This window comes from Amia ocellicauda, unplaced genomic scaffold (assembly GCF_036373705.1).
Source record: "Amia ocellicauda isolate fAmiCal2 unplaced genomic scaffold, fAmiCal2.hap1 HAP1_SCAFFOLD_189, whole genome shotgun sequence".
NCBI classification, from domain to species: Eukaryota; Metazoa; Chordata; class Actinopteri; order Amiiformes; family Amiidae; genus Amia; species Amia ocellicauda.
In genome coordinates, this window is record NW_027102752.1 from 15,001 (window position 1) to 30,000 (window position 15,000).

Consider the following 15,000-nt stretch of genomic DNA (forward strand, 5'->3'; position numbering starts at 1 on the left):
TCAGACAAACGTAGGTATGGCGTGTGTTATCAAAACATTCAGAATACTTTTAAACTATATAATTTATAAGCTTTGTAAAATAAACCCAAATATCTCTTTTGCGGGGATAAACGCTGTTCTGAGTAGTTTGTGACTTGTTTAATACCAAACAAAGCATCGCTATTAAAAAAAAAAAAAAAAAAAAAAAAATCGCTGTAAAAGCGCTACTTATTTAGATCTTTATAGTTATTTTCTTGGCTCAGGTTGTTTTTTAGCGCGTATAAAGGCCTGAAATATTCTTAGTGTTTATTGACTATAGGTCTTGATGCTTAAAAATGTTTTTTGAGAGACCAAAAGGTTCTAATAAAAGTTTAGAGTAGAGAGGAGAGAGATCGTCGCCATCTTGGTTTCTATTTGAAATTTTATGCAGGGTCATTTTATTGGTTGTTTTTGATATGTTAATTGGTAACAGGATGGCACAAAGGCCAGCCCAGAACAATGCCTTACAAGCAGATCCGGCATCTGGCCATCAGTATAAGTATGAAGGTCTGGTCTTCAGCTCGACAGACTCGTACTGACCTTTCGATTTAAGCCTAAAGATCAACAATGTCCGGAAACAACATCAATGACTTCGATTTAAACGAGTTTTTAGGTAAGTCTTCAGATTATTTTCATTGACTCAGAGCGTGTTGTGTGCATGTATTGTAAATAAGGTTATAACATCTGTTTTAAGTTCTGTAAAATTATTTTTCAGCCAGTCAACAGGAGTTAATTCCCAACGCTGAGGATATCATCTGGAACAACGACGGTAAGATTTTTGTGTTTGCGCTCATGGGTTCTTATGTATGGGTGTGTGTGTGGTTTTGAAGCGGCTCATTAGAGTTATGAAAACGTTTTAATATATATTAATGCCGGTCTCTTTAATTACACAGAAACTATCGAAAGGCCTGTGATTAATGTCTCCGAGGATCAACCAAGAGAAGTGGTTGTCCCTAGACAGGCTGTCTGCCGACCGGGTAAGAACTAAACCCCTGTTTGTTTGTATAACGTTTCTGTAAGATGTTTGAGTCCAGTTTTGTTAATTTAAAAAAATTATCCTTTCTAACAGTATTAAGAAACGTGGTTCGAGACAACGAAAGGCCTTTCACATCGAGGTCTTGTTTCGTTTTACCTTCGAGAACCGTAACCTTTCAAGAATCTGAAAGGCCGTCAGCCCCTGTATCTGATAGCGGTGAGTATATATCTGCCGCTTGTAAGAGGTTAAAGCTTTTTATAAAGCGGGGTGGTTAAAGGTTAAACATGTCTCTTACCTCCACAGAAGTGCAAAAAGCTAAACCAGCTGAAAAACATAAGAAACGATTATTCTTTGGAGGTAAGTAAGATCTTTCAAACTTTAATGTTTTTAAAAGGGCTTTGTTTGCCCGTTGAGGGCTAATATTTAAGCGATGGGTGCCCATTTCCTGTAGGGTGGGGGGTTCTGGGAAAGATCTTTAGAAGTCCGGACAGGTCTAGGCTTGTTTCTGGGGCATGTGTTTAGAAATGACCGATTGTCCTACCGTCTGGTTAGGAAGTAAAGCTGTCCGAAAGGTTTTAGTAAGTTGTTTGGCTTATCTTCCGCAATTATACTTCTGTTTTAAAGTGGCTGTAGGAAAAGGCTTGAAGGTGTTCATTGTATTTAATATTTAAACAGATCGTGAAAACGTTTGTGAAACAGGAAGTCCCGGGATCAGGAAGCGTTTACACTTGGAAGGTTCGTTAAAAATGAAATGTGGTGTGTGTGTGTATAAAAAGTTTTATTAACAATATTACAGTTTTTAAAGAAACATTTAAGAAACCGTTTATTTACAGAGGCTTCTCTGTTTTACATTTATTATCAAGTCCTAATAAATATATTGTCTGTAAATAATAAGGCGTTGTAGTGAATGTCTAAGCCTATTTTCAAAGGTCTAAAAAAGCTAAAGGTTTTGAAGGTCCTGGATATGTTGTTTTAAATTTGATTTCTGTCGCCGTTTAAAGATGTAAATGTAATGTATATTTTTATTCTTCCCAAGACTCTTGGGATAGTCATTCTGTGGATGAGCTATTGAGGACAATTACCCCGTCTAAGTGGGATCAAACATCTTCCCCGGAGAGATCACCGAGAGGATCCCCCACGGTGGTCTTGGAGACACCCCAACATCTACTCAGGCCACAGACTTCTGGGGGTAATTCAACAACCCAGATTCAGCCCGACGCATTGTCGGTCGGAACAAATACAGGCAACCAACAACCTCAGGGGTCGCCGTCAGTCAGGGTTGACACACCACCCAACGACGGACAGGTTTCAACATCGTCCCCCCATCCCCGTTTCTTGGCTACAGAAACGCTGAACAGTACACCGCGATTGGCCAGGGTGTCACCGCAAAGGCCTTCTTGGTCTCCGTCCGTGAGTATACGCTCGCTCCCTGCCTCCTTCGACCGAGATTTACCGGAGCGACCATCCTTTGAAGCTGTGCCAGGACACCATCCCCCGGAGCTACTTCCTGAAGGTCGGCATGAGTTGCTACGTACTTTGTTACAAAATCAAAGACTTGTGTTAGTGGGGCAAAACCTTGTGATAGAGAGCCAAAACACCCTTATTAATACCCTTACTAATGAATTGTACCGTATTTAATGTTTTAATAGATACAAAACGCCTTACTATTGTGGGTTGTTGGAAAAATAAGAAATAAATAAAAAAATGTCCGGACTTGGTAAAAGAACTCACAAACTAAAGGATTATGATCAAGTTAGGGCCCCAAAAAGACCTTCCCGAGAGAACATCCCCGGCCCTGTTGTGAACTCCTCTGATGTCCCAATGAACCAGGAACTATTACAAATGATAAATGATTTAAATAACCCCCAATCACCCCCGATAGAATGTGAATTAACAGACTTACCGGTGAACCCCGACCTGTTACAGATGGTCAATGATCTAAATAACCACCTCCCAACGGTAGCGCTTATAGAGGTTCAACCCCTAGTTCACCCTGATTTGTTTGAAATGGTGGAGGCTTTGGAGACGCTACCCCGACCAAATTCTGCCCCTATTATAAATGATTTGAGACAATTAGAACACAGTACGGCGGCAGAAGCAGCCGTCACTATAGAGGAGGGTCTTGACATTAACCGGTTGGATATCTTTGAAGGACTTTTACAGGCTTTAAATGAGCCTCCTCAAAAAGGGGGTTTTGTAGATGTCAGCAGTGGGGGTGTTCGGAATGTGGAGGGTTCTGAGACTGATAAGGTTGTGGAGGACATGCTCTGTGAGAATGTAGGGGTTGAAGGCTTTGTTCAAAATGATGATGTGGCCAAGAGTACCAGTGCTCCCGTGATTATAGATAGACCGGCCTATAACAATTTTGAAATGATTCAACGTTTTAATTTTGCAGAACTTTTAAATTGTGACAATTATGCAGAAATATTTGTCAACATACACGAGGCCTTGCAAAACATGCTTGAACAGGTTGCTGAAAGGGTCAGACCTCGAGATGTTGTACAGTTAGAACTCAGAGGGGATGATTTGTTTAGCAACCTATCTGTAATGATGAGTGGAGATAATTTAGATGTTGATGAATTTCTGGCTAAAATCGAAGCGTTATTGCAAAGTAACGCATCCATCTTAGCTGATGAAAGTCTGTCTCTGGTAATGAATGTGGTTCGTAACCCTGAGGGTGGGGCACTTAGAAGACTGTCGAAATGCTTGAAGAACGACATAATTAGGAACAAGCTCAGGCAATTAGTGGTGAGTTCCAATGGGGACAATAAGCTCTGTTTTGCTTACAGTTTAATAAAACTACTCACCCCCGACATGCCTGAACCCCAAGCTATGCAAGAGGCTTTAATGCTTCATCAGAGGGCCGGCTTAAACTCTCAACAGATGGTTGCCTTTTCAGACATTACCATGTTTGAGGAGTTGTTGTCTTTAAAAATTGTTGTGTGGTACCGTTGTGAGGTAAAGGAAGTATTTGTGAAATTTCAGACACATCCTGAAACCCATACACAGACACTGTTTCTCTTCCTAAGTGATAGTCATTACTTTGGAATAAAGAGTTTGACGGCTTTTTTGGGTTGTTCGTATGTTTGTCATTGGTGTTATAAGGCCTTCAATGATAAGCTTAAGCACCGCTGTGACGGTTACTGTAACGTCTGTTTCAATCCGCAATGTCGTAAGGGTTTGGCCCCTACCATCCGATGTAAAGATTGCTTAAGGATTTGTCTCTCCGCGTTCTGTTTTTCCGAACATAAGGTACAGAGGGCCGCTGCTGAGGGGGTTAAAAAACGGAGTTATTGTGATCAAACTAAATATTGCCCGCAGTGTTGCCTCCAGTACCGTTTTCATGAGGTTAAACCACACAAATGTCTGGAGCCGAGATGTAGGATCTGTAATGCTGATTTAACCCCGGGGTCTGAACACCAGTGCTTTATTCAGCCGGTTAAAAAGGAGCCGCCGCACAACCGGTATGTCTTTTTTGATTTTGAATGCCGGCAAGAAAACGGGGTCCATGTTGCTAATTATATACACTGTATTGACATGTTGGATTGTGAGTGGTCAGCTAGCGGTGAGAGTTGTGTCAGGGATTTCTTTACGCGGTATCGCGGTCCAAAATACCTCAATTACACATTTATTGCCCACAATGCTAAGGGTTATGATTCTTACATTTTGATGAAGTATCTGGTGGAAAATGGGGTGACCCCAAAAATAATAGCTCAGGGTAGCAAGATCATGTGTTTCACCGACGAAGCTTTCAACCAACGTTACATAGACTCGTTAAATTTCCTCCCCATGAAATTGAGCGCTTTGCCTAAAGCTCTGGGTTTTGAGGCTCAGAAGAAAGGTTGGTTCTGCCATTTTTTTAATACTAAGGACACTCAAAATTATCGAGGGTCCTACCCGCCCGCCTCTTATTATGGGGTTGATACTATGATGTCTCATGAGAGGGAGGAATTCTTTAAATGGTACAATACGGTTAAGGGAGGTGTTTTTGATTTCCGAGAAGAGATGGCCGCTTATTGTAAAAATGATGTGGTGATCCTTAAAGAAGCCTGTTTGCGTTTCCGCGCCGAGGTTATCAACACATCGGGTCTCGACCCTTTGCAAAGTGTGACCATAGCGTCTCTCTCTGTATGAAAATGTATCGATCCAATTTCTTGCAGAAAAACACTATAGCGGTCACCACTTCTGACAACTATCGTGCTAGACAAAAGAACTTTTCGACTGTCTCCATACAGTGGCTGGAATATCTGAGTGCCCGGGATAACATCTTCATCAGACATGCTTTAAATCAAGGGGAAGTCAAAATGGGGCCTTACTACATAGACGGTTTTAGCGACGTGTCCGGGCGGCGTACCGCTTATGAGTTTGCTGGTTGTATTTACCATGGCTGTCCTCAGTGCTTCGACCCAAACACCTTTAACCCCGTAACACAAAAACTCTGCGGTGATATGTACTATGATTTCCAGGAACGAATTGAAACTTTAAAAAACACCTATGGTTTGAATGTGCTGGTGATTTGGGAACACACGTGGACGACCCTGAAGCAACAGGATGTGGGGGTACAACGGTTTATGGAAACCTTGGACTTTCCTGAACGTCTAGAGCCCAGGGATGCGTTATTTGGGGGTCGTACCAATGCCCTCTGTTTACATTATGAGATAAAGGAGGGTGAGAGAGTAGATTACTATGATTTCACCAGTCTGTACCCTTATGTCAACAAGACCAAAATGTACCCGGTGGGGCATCCAACCATTGTTTATCGTGACTTTCTCGAAATCGGACAGTACTTTGGTTTGATCAAAGTCACCATGTACCCTCCTCGCGAGCTGTTCTTACCCGTGTTGCCTTACAGGTGTTCGGGAAAATTGATGTTCCCTCTGTGTAGAACGTGTGTGGAAACTGAAAATCAAAATACCTCTTGTCTGCACAGTGATGACGAGAGAGCGCTGACGGGTGTCTGGTGTAGCATTGAGCTTGACAAGGCGGTGGAGAAAGGTTACAGAGTCGGTAAGGTGTATGAGGTTTGGCATTTTTCTGAAAAATCTGATACTCTTTTTGCTGAGTACATTATGACCCATCTGAAAGGGAAACAGGAGGCATCGGGCTATCCCTCATGGTGTGTTGACTCCGTGGCCAAAGAGCGGTACGTTCAGCAATATTTTGAAAAGGAAGGGATCCGTCTAGAGCCGGGGAACATAACTGTAAACCCCGCCAAGAGACAAATGTCCAAACTGATTTTAAACAGTCTGTGGGGTAAGTTTGGGGAAAGAAATAACCGTCTAAACACAACCTTGATTAAAACCCCTGAACAGTTTATAGAATTTATGTTTTCCAAACAACATGCAGTATCACACTTTCAATTCTTAAATGACCATGTGGCACAGGTCCAGTGGAGGGCCCCTAAAGATTTCCCCACCAAACAGGGAAACGTTAATGTTTTCATAGCGGTTTTTACCACGGCTTACGCCCGGCTTGAACTGTACAACTTAATGGATCAGCTGCAGGAACGCACGCTCTATCATGATACTGACTCTGTAATCTTTGTCACCAGGCCAGGGGATTGGGTCCCTCCCCTCGGGGACTACCTTGGGGAGTTAACGAGCGAGCTAGATCCTCAGGACCACATAGTGGAGTTTGTTTCAGGGGGTCCTAAGACTTACGCATACAGAACGGCTGCGGGTAAGACCTGTATGAAAGTTAAGGGTTTCACTCTGAACCATTGTAACAACAAGCTCATTAACATCAAGTCTCTGACGACCCTGGTACAAAGTTTTGTAACCGAGAAAGACGCGCCTCCTCGCGAGATTATTACAGCCGGAAATCAGATCTATCGCAATAAAAAGGGGTACACATTGGAAAATAGATCACTAAACAAACGGTTCAGGGTGGTGTACAATAAAAGAGTGTTGAAGACTGATTATACCACTCTGCCTTATGGATATTAGCAGTGGTTTTGATAACCGACTTCAACACCCTTTCTCCTGTATTATAGCCGGTCCCTCCAATTCGGGTAAGAGCTATCTTATAAAGAACATCATAGAAGATGTGGACGCAACCGTGTCCCAAGCTCTTGACAACATAGTGTGGTGTTACTCTTGCTGGCAACCTCTCTACGATGATTTGGCATCAAAAAAAAATAATCTGAAATTTGTGCAAGGTCTCCCCGCCTCGTTGTGTGACGATGACCTGTTCCCGCCCGGACAAACTAATCTAGTGATCCTTGATGACCTGATGGAGCAGGCCGGTGACAACAATGAAGTGGAAAAAGCTTTCACAAAGTACACTCATCATAGGAATTTAAGTATTATTTATTTAGTTCAAAATCTATTTTTTCAAGGTAAAAAAAGCCGCACTATTAATTTAAATGCCAATTATATAATTCTTTTTAAAAACCCCAGAGATAAACTACAGGTCACCGTCTTGGCTCGTCAAATGTACCCTAACCAGACCAAGTTCTTTTTGGAGGCATTTGAGGATGCCACCAAAAAACCCTACGGGTACTTGATTGTGGACTTAAAAGCACAAACCCCAGAAGACTTTCGCCTCAGAACAGGTTTGTGCCCGCCCGATTGGCCGGCAGTGTATGTGCTAAAGAAAAGGAAATAAATAAGAATGTCTGTTCGGATTAAAAGAAATCTGCCGCTTTTGCAAATGTTATTTGAGGGGAGCCCGCGCCATAGGAAAGCTGTGCTGGCAGGGGCCCCCTCGGATTTGATCGAGACCCTGTGTGAAATAGCTTTTAACATCTTACGCGGTAATATACCCCTAACCCCTTCTCAACATTCTAAACTCAAAAAACAAAAAGCGGTTATCAAGATCATCGCTAATAAGAAGTATTCTATTAATAGAAAAAGAAAGAAGATTAATCAAACCGGAGGTTTTATAGGACCGCTGTTGAGCATAGCCGTGCCTTTCCTAACCAGTCTTCTAGCTTCCAGAGTGGGTTAATAATGGAATATGCTCAGAAAATGTTTTTGATCCCTCAGGAGCAGCTTGAGAAACTGAGAAAAAATGTTGTCGGGCCAGAGCCCATTAGACAAACGGCCGAAAACAACCTGGACTCTGAAATGAAAGCTATACTGGCCAGGGCCGATTTAAATCAGTATTCCAAAGCCCAGATGTATAGCAACACGTTACAGCGCTACCTCCGTCTGGTTAGACAGGGTGAAAAAGATCAAAACATTTTAACTTTAACCATGGCCTCTCAAGAAAATGGTTCTGGGGCTGATGCGGGGGGTACGGTTGATAAAGATGTTGCGGTGCCCGAACCTGTTGAGAGTTCAGAGGGAGATGTTGTAACGGATGTTTTGAGAAACATGCCGGCCAGAAGCAAAAGACATGCAGAATATATTCTGCACAAAATGGTTCAGAAACCGCGGGTAACGACTTGGAATGAACAGGGTGAATTTGTTTTTAAAGGACAACTGATCAAAGGTTCACACATGTTTGATTTGTTGAAGAGTGTCACTAGCACTAATAAGGTACCCGATAGTCACCGACCTGTAGGCTGGAATGCTTTCCTACAGGCGATGGCCTGTCTGAACATGCCCCAATCAACAGTCCCTAACCAGGAAACGCGACAAAAAATCCGTCTGTGTAAAGAGGTGGCGACTGATCTGACGCCGATATCTCATTACTCTGACCGTGCTGAGCAACCATCCTCAGGATCTATCCATCGTTGGGAAGCTTATTAATCTCATGTTTTTATTTGTCTCCCCTGTAAATAAGGAACCGACAAACAATTTTTTTTATTTTTTATTTTTATTTTCAAATGTTGTACATTTATTTATAACATAACCCTGCTTTGTATAAGATTTGTGTTGAATAAAAACAAAACTAATGATTCAAAGGCTGTTTTCATTATTTTTTCACTTTAGCACGCATGACATCTTTTAAAATCCTCACAAGAACACCCCATCTGTATACATGGCTGGCTAGGGTCGTAAGTAATTGTGTTATAAGGGGGGGTCCACAGTGTCCTGACAAACTCTGCCACTTTTTTATCATTTTGGCCTAAATCCTCACTGTACAAGGACATAATATCGGGGTATGACCTTCCTTTAGATCTATGATATAAGAAAAACACACAGTGTTGACCACAAGTGAAGGTCTGAAGACTTTGTACTTGACGACCGCTGTAAATGGTTTCTTGACAGTTGTTGAGCAGAAAGTTATTGATCTTCCGAGGGAAAGGTCTGAAATCCGGGGGGTTTCCATAGGAATCAAAAAATTCCCCACGGCGGTCCTCCCTTAGATAAATAGCCAGCCAATGTTCTCCGGGCATATTTTTAGGGTGTGTGTTGATTATGTACATTGCAGGTAAATTCTTGATCTTAAATTTAGGCAGCTGGTCGCAGGCGTAGACTCCTTGAAACACTTTCCGTGAGCCGGCCAGGGCATTCATGATGTGGTTGAGCTCTCTGGTGTTCATTTTAATAATAATCATACAGAACGTTTCTCCTCTGATTCACCTCAATAATGTTGTCAAACACAGCATACACGACCATATTTACAGTGCGTGGTAGAGGCTGCTTGAAACGCATCTCCAAACGCATATTGCCCGTCTTCATCAGTGAAAAATGTTGTCCACACTCTTCGTCAGGGGTCAGGTTGAAACCGTACAGGGGGTAACCGCTGCAGTATTCCCGGCGATCGATCAGCAGAGGTTGATCCTTGAGATGGCGACCCGTAGCCAGTACTAGACTGTAATATTCACGAACCGCGTTGCCGTTTTCAAAGTCAGGTTGAAAAGGTCTGGATGGAACCTGCACACCATCGACGTACAGTGCTATAAATTCCGCGTTATAATGTTTAAAGTTAAAGGGGTTCTTGTTGTAAACCCCGGTAAATGCATCATTATCCACGAGACCTATAATAACCTGTTTTGGGAGCTGTCCTAGAAACAGATTTTCCTGGTTCATCACCCGTGTCCCTGCGGGGATACTGTGGACTTTCATATAGACTCTTTCGATCGGGTACTTGGCGTTTGCCGTCATTAAAGCCTGCGCATGTCCTAGTTTAACCGCCGGGGAGACGGATACTTTTTTCACAAACAGCGAGGCCGATAATATGGTCAGTTTATATTTTTCAGTATCAGGGGTCATCAGACAAAAAGCACTTTTACTACGGATCATTTTAATTTTAATGTCTACCCCGTTGAGCATGAGTTTTTCTTGGAAAAATATGTCTGCATGGATATGTCCCATTAGCTCAAAGGTCCTCCCTTCTGTTGAAAAGGCCGTTCTTTTTTGCAAACCCTTATTGAGTCCCTCTGGATCCTGGTCGTCCATAGCTTCCGGGGTGTCTTTGAAGAAAAGGCCGGGGCTGAACTGTTTGCTTAGGGTCTCCTCACTATAATTAAGGATACACTCCATCATGGCCCTATAGGGGTAAGTATTGCTGCTTTGACTAATGAGCCGATCTCCCAGGGTCACATCCACCTGTGAAAACATGGTGGCCACCGGGTAATTGATGACCCCAGCGTTGGCCGTCTTCTCGATTGCATCGCCATCCTCATCAGTCACTTTACAGTTCATTAAAATAAATGTGTTATTCAAATCAATATAATCCTCGCCATTGCCAGCTATAAAAAACTCCAGAGGGGCCGTATCTGAAATTGCGGAAAGAGGGGGTATCTCTACATATATGCTCTTATCTATACTCGTTTGAGTGTATGGAACTGTAAACAGATCCAGTTCTGATTTGACGCATTCTTCCGATAGACTGTGGACAAAAGACATTTTTAAAAGATGTATCCTGAGGCTCTATTTGTCTTTCTTTGAGACTTTCTTTTTGCAGGTTTTTTCTTGTGCTGCTTCCTTCTCCGAGTGTTTCCACGATATGTTGGAGAATGAGAGATTCTTTGTTTCTTCTTTTACCCCCCCTCCTCGCCATTACCATGAGACCCGAACCCTCCTGCTGCTCATGGCTAGCTGCCCGGTTCATAACATTGGTGAACACGTCACTAACAATATTTTTAGCCGCTGATTTCAAGTGGGGTCTGGCTATAGCAAAGCCTCTCTTAAGCAGGGGTACGGCCATTCTAAAGAGACCACGAAAGAGTCCTCCTAGACCGGCTCCATACATTGTGGGGGCTCCTACAAAACCGGGCAAGCCGTTCCCGGCTTGCATCTTGTAATAATCCACATAGGCGCTAGGATCTACATAACCCCTCGAGGTAGCCATTTTAATAATGTACACACTGTTTCAGGGGTCGAAAATGTAGTTTGACAATAACTTTACCGAAGCGGAAGGGTACGTTGATATTCTGATCCGATTTTACTTCGATCATGATGTTGTCAAAGTGGGTCTTTGAGACTGGTACGTAGTGTGGCTTGTCATAAGTAATTGTGACCATGTCATTGCTTTTACCTTTAATAAGTACATTTCTCAAAAGGGGGACATAGCTATCCCCGACCCTCTGGTGTGTTATGATATCCGTATACACATAAAGAGTGTAAAAGCCGCCCCTGATGTCAGCCTGGAAGGGTGCCACCACTTCTGAGAACCTGCTCTCTGTGTCAGAATAGAACCCTAATATACGCCCCAGTTGTCCGTTGGTTTGAATGCTAATACAAGGTTTTGACACCTTGTACACTCTGTTTTTAATAGGGTTGTAATATAGCTTGATGTTGGGGGTGCCTTCTGAGAACTGTTTATGCATCTCATCTAATATTGTATCCACATTGTCATAATAACCTCCTTGTATCGTGAATGTCCATTGACTCTTTTTAACATCATCAAAAATGGCGAAGGTGGCATCCTTATCTTGTAAAACAGCCCAAGTGTAAGGATACTGTATTTCCGCCAACCCCACTTCCCACGAACCCCTTAGATCTATAGATTTTCCAAATTGTACCGTGTAACTGGATATTTCATTTTTAGGGTATATATCGAGAGAGGCGTTACTGGGTAGAGTCACGTAGAAGCCTCCTGATTCCATCTTGAGTATCGAAAGTAATGCCCCCACCACACCCGCGGGCATGTAGTTATAAGGCTTGAATATCACAAACCTGTTGTTACGGGACCCAACTATTGAACTTTTCAGGCCATCCAAGCCATTTCACCAACACATATTTTTTCCGGTTCTGGGTTTTCTCAGCTAATATCTTTTCAACTCTGTATACAATGTCTTTACCCACAATAATTTTTTGTAACTCGGCTTCGTAAAACGTTCCTTCTATAGCCTCCCCGTCATAGTCTTTTAACCGGTACACGGGGGGGTCTCTAGCCACCTGTTCGGTAACTGTAAAATATTCGTCAGAAAATGTTTGTTCATAACCTTTGGCAAAAGTACTCCTTAGCTTTGAAACGCGAACCACATCGCCGATGTTGAACTTATAAGTAGTTTTCCCCTTCTTAATAAATGGGCCGTATAATTTTTTATAGACCTTAAAAGAATTACTTTGATCAACATCTATAGGCTTCATTTTAATACCTGGCGTGATACCCTTGGTTGTAAGCATCGATAAAATCCTGAACTTTATCAAAATACTTGAACGTGTTGAGCGCTGTAAAATATCTCCACATTTTGGTCTTTATGGTGCGGTTAAACCTCTCCACCACCGATGCCTTAAGCTCATTACCGGTGGTGAAATGATGTATTTTGTGTCTCTTCAGTAGATTCTGAAATTCTCTGTTGAGAAACTCTTTTCCTTTATCAGTCTGCAGTTTTTTAGGACATCGTCCCTGGGACAATATATCCTCAAAGGCCCTTGTCACCGCCCGACCTGTTTTATTATGTAGAATGCGAGCCCAGGCATATTTTGATAACACATCGATACACATCAACATAAATTTGTGACCATTGTTATGTTTTGATAAATTTGACATATCGACTAGATCCATTTGCCATTGTGAGTCTATGTCAGTTGCATATACGCGGTTTCTTTTAAAGTTAATCCTGAGAGGTTTATGTAAGGTATAGGCGTCTTGTTCCCGTAACCATTCTGAAACAACCACATCATTAACCTTCACACCGGCATCAGCGAGTCCTCTTTGAAAACCCTTCTTACCCGCCAAACCCCCAATCTTGGCTGGGTTGTAGTATAGTTCATGCATTTGGGGAGCTTGCCGAGTCATTCTGCCAAATAAACACACAGACCCACACTATGCGCCAAAGTTTTTATACAAGGTTTTTTATTCAACTTCAGGAGAGCAGATACCCCTTTTTAGACATTTGAGAAAAGTATAACATACACAACAATTTTTTCTATGGTCCAGACAAAAAGAAATCAGATGATTGGTTACTTGATCTATATCAACAAATACCTGTTTCTTTATCTTGTAGGCACACACCTCAGTTACATATGTAAATAAAACAACAATATGACTATTTTAAAAGTAAACAGAGGGGTATTAAACATGCTCAGTAAAAGGTCATACAGATGTTGATGAAATGGCCTAATATCATTCTTGGCCCCCTTGAGCGCTTCATCCCAGTGTTCGTACCCCCCGGTCTTTGTTACAGCAACCATTAACTTTTCCAGGTTTGAAAGTTGATCCTCATCGATGGTTAAATCTGTAGAGAAAAGGCTCGCATTGGCTACTTTTCTGTCAAGCACATGGTGTAATAGCACTCTCAGGTTAGCTGCAGAGTGTTGATGACAGAACCAGTTGCAGCAGCAGTCCAGAACATTCCCCATGTTCAAAGTCCCTTAGTTCAGGTCAGAGTCTGAATCAGTGGCGTAGATGTCGAATTCTTCGTCGCTGCCCCCAGCTTTAACTTCTTTACGGAAGAAATAAGCTTTTAGCTTGCCAGCGGTTTTTCTACTTGGCTCATCCAGGTCATTGAGCAGCTGCCCAAGTTTCTCTATTATAAACGGCTCCTTTTTCAGCTCCAGCAAAATCTCATCTATGATTTTCTGGACTTGTCCCGCAGTGACATGTATGTGGGAGTAAGACAGAGCCTTGATTAGTGCCGGTTTCAGCCACGGTTTGTTCAGTCTTCTGTAAAACACGTTGAAATAGAACAGGAAATAGTAACGGTCTGGTTCAAACAAACAACTGTGTCTCAACTGACTGGGGTGATTCACTTCACACCCCCGACAGACTTCTTTCAGAGCTCGGTCGATGAGAGCACTCAGAATATACACCAGGGTGCTTTTAACCACTCTGCTTACTTGGCCACATACCCCGGGCATAAATCCTGCATCTTCATCACGCCCCCGAGACAGTCCGATGCTCATTGGGTCGCCTGGTGGTTTGTGGGGTGTTTCTACATCCATTGGACTGACCCCCTCCTGAGACGCACAGACGGTAGACAGTTCGGCAAAATCGAGGCCCTCCATGAGCTCCAGAGGCTGGGGATCCACGAGACTCATTTGGACATCCATCGCCCCGCATGTTGTTTCGTCCTGAGGGACCGGGGTCTGAGGTCTTGGAGGGTAACCGCAGTCAGAGGGTTCCGGAGTGTATACAAAATCTGGGGAATAGAACCAGGGTTGATCCCGGGTTTGAAGAGGCCTGTAGAGCCTGTCGACGTCCGCAGCTTTGGGGTAAGACATTCTCTTTAATTTTAAACCATGAATGAATTGTTGCGCCTTTTATCCTATCTCTTCACTACGTCACGACACACCGCCCTCTTAGAAGAGAGTAGACCCTGAGCCGTCAGACCCCCCTCCAACCCCCCACAGGTCGTCTGTTTTATCATCGTCGTCGTCATTCAAGGGGGATATACACTCACCTAAAGGATTATTAGGAACACCTGTTCAATTTCTCATTAATGCAATTATCTAACCAACCAATCACATGGCAGTTGCTTCAATGCATTTAGGGGTGTGGTCCTGGTCAAGACAATCTCCTGAACTCCAAACTGAATGTCTGAATGGGAAAGAAAGGTGATTTAAGCAATTTTGAGCGTGGCATGGTTGTTGGTGCCAGACGGGCCGGTCTGAGTATTTCACAATCTGCTCAGTTACTGGGATTTTCACGCACAACCATTTCTAGGGTTTACAAAGAATGGTGTGAAAAGGGAAAAACATCCAGTATGCGGCAGTCCTGTGGGC

At 42.9% G+C, this 15,000-nt stretch overlaps 1 long non-coding RNA gene across 1 annotated transcript; it reads left to right on the forward strand.

Annotated features, from left to right (window-relative positions):
- Positions 1-1,296: 1,296 nt before the first annotated feature.
- LOC136724683 (uncharacterized) lies at positions 1,297-2,137 on the forward strand. Its single transcript, XR_010807200.1, has 3 exons — positions 1,297-1,351; positions 1,670-1,729; positions 2,031-2,137. It is a non-coding gene; the product is annotated as an uncharacterized LOC136724683 (long non-coding RNA).
- The last annotated feature ends 12,863 nt before the right edge of the window (positions 2,138-15,000 follow it).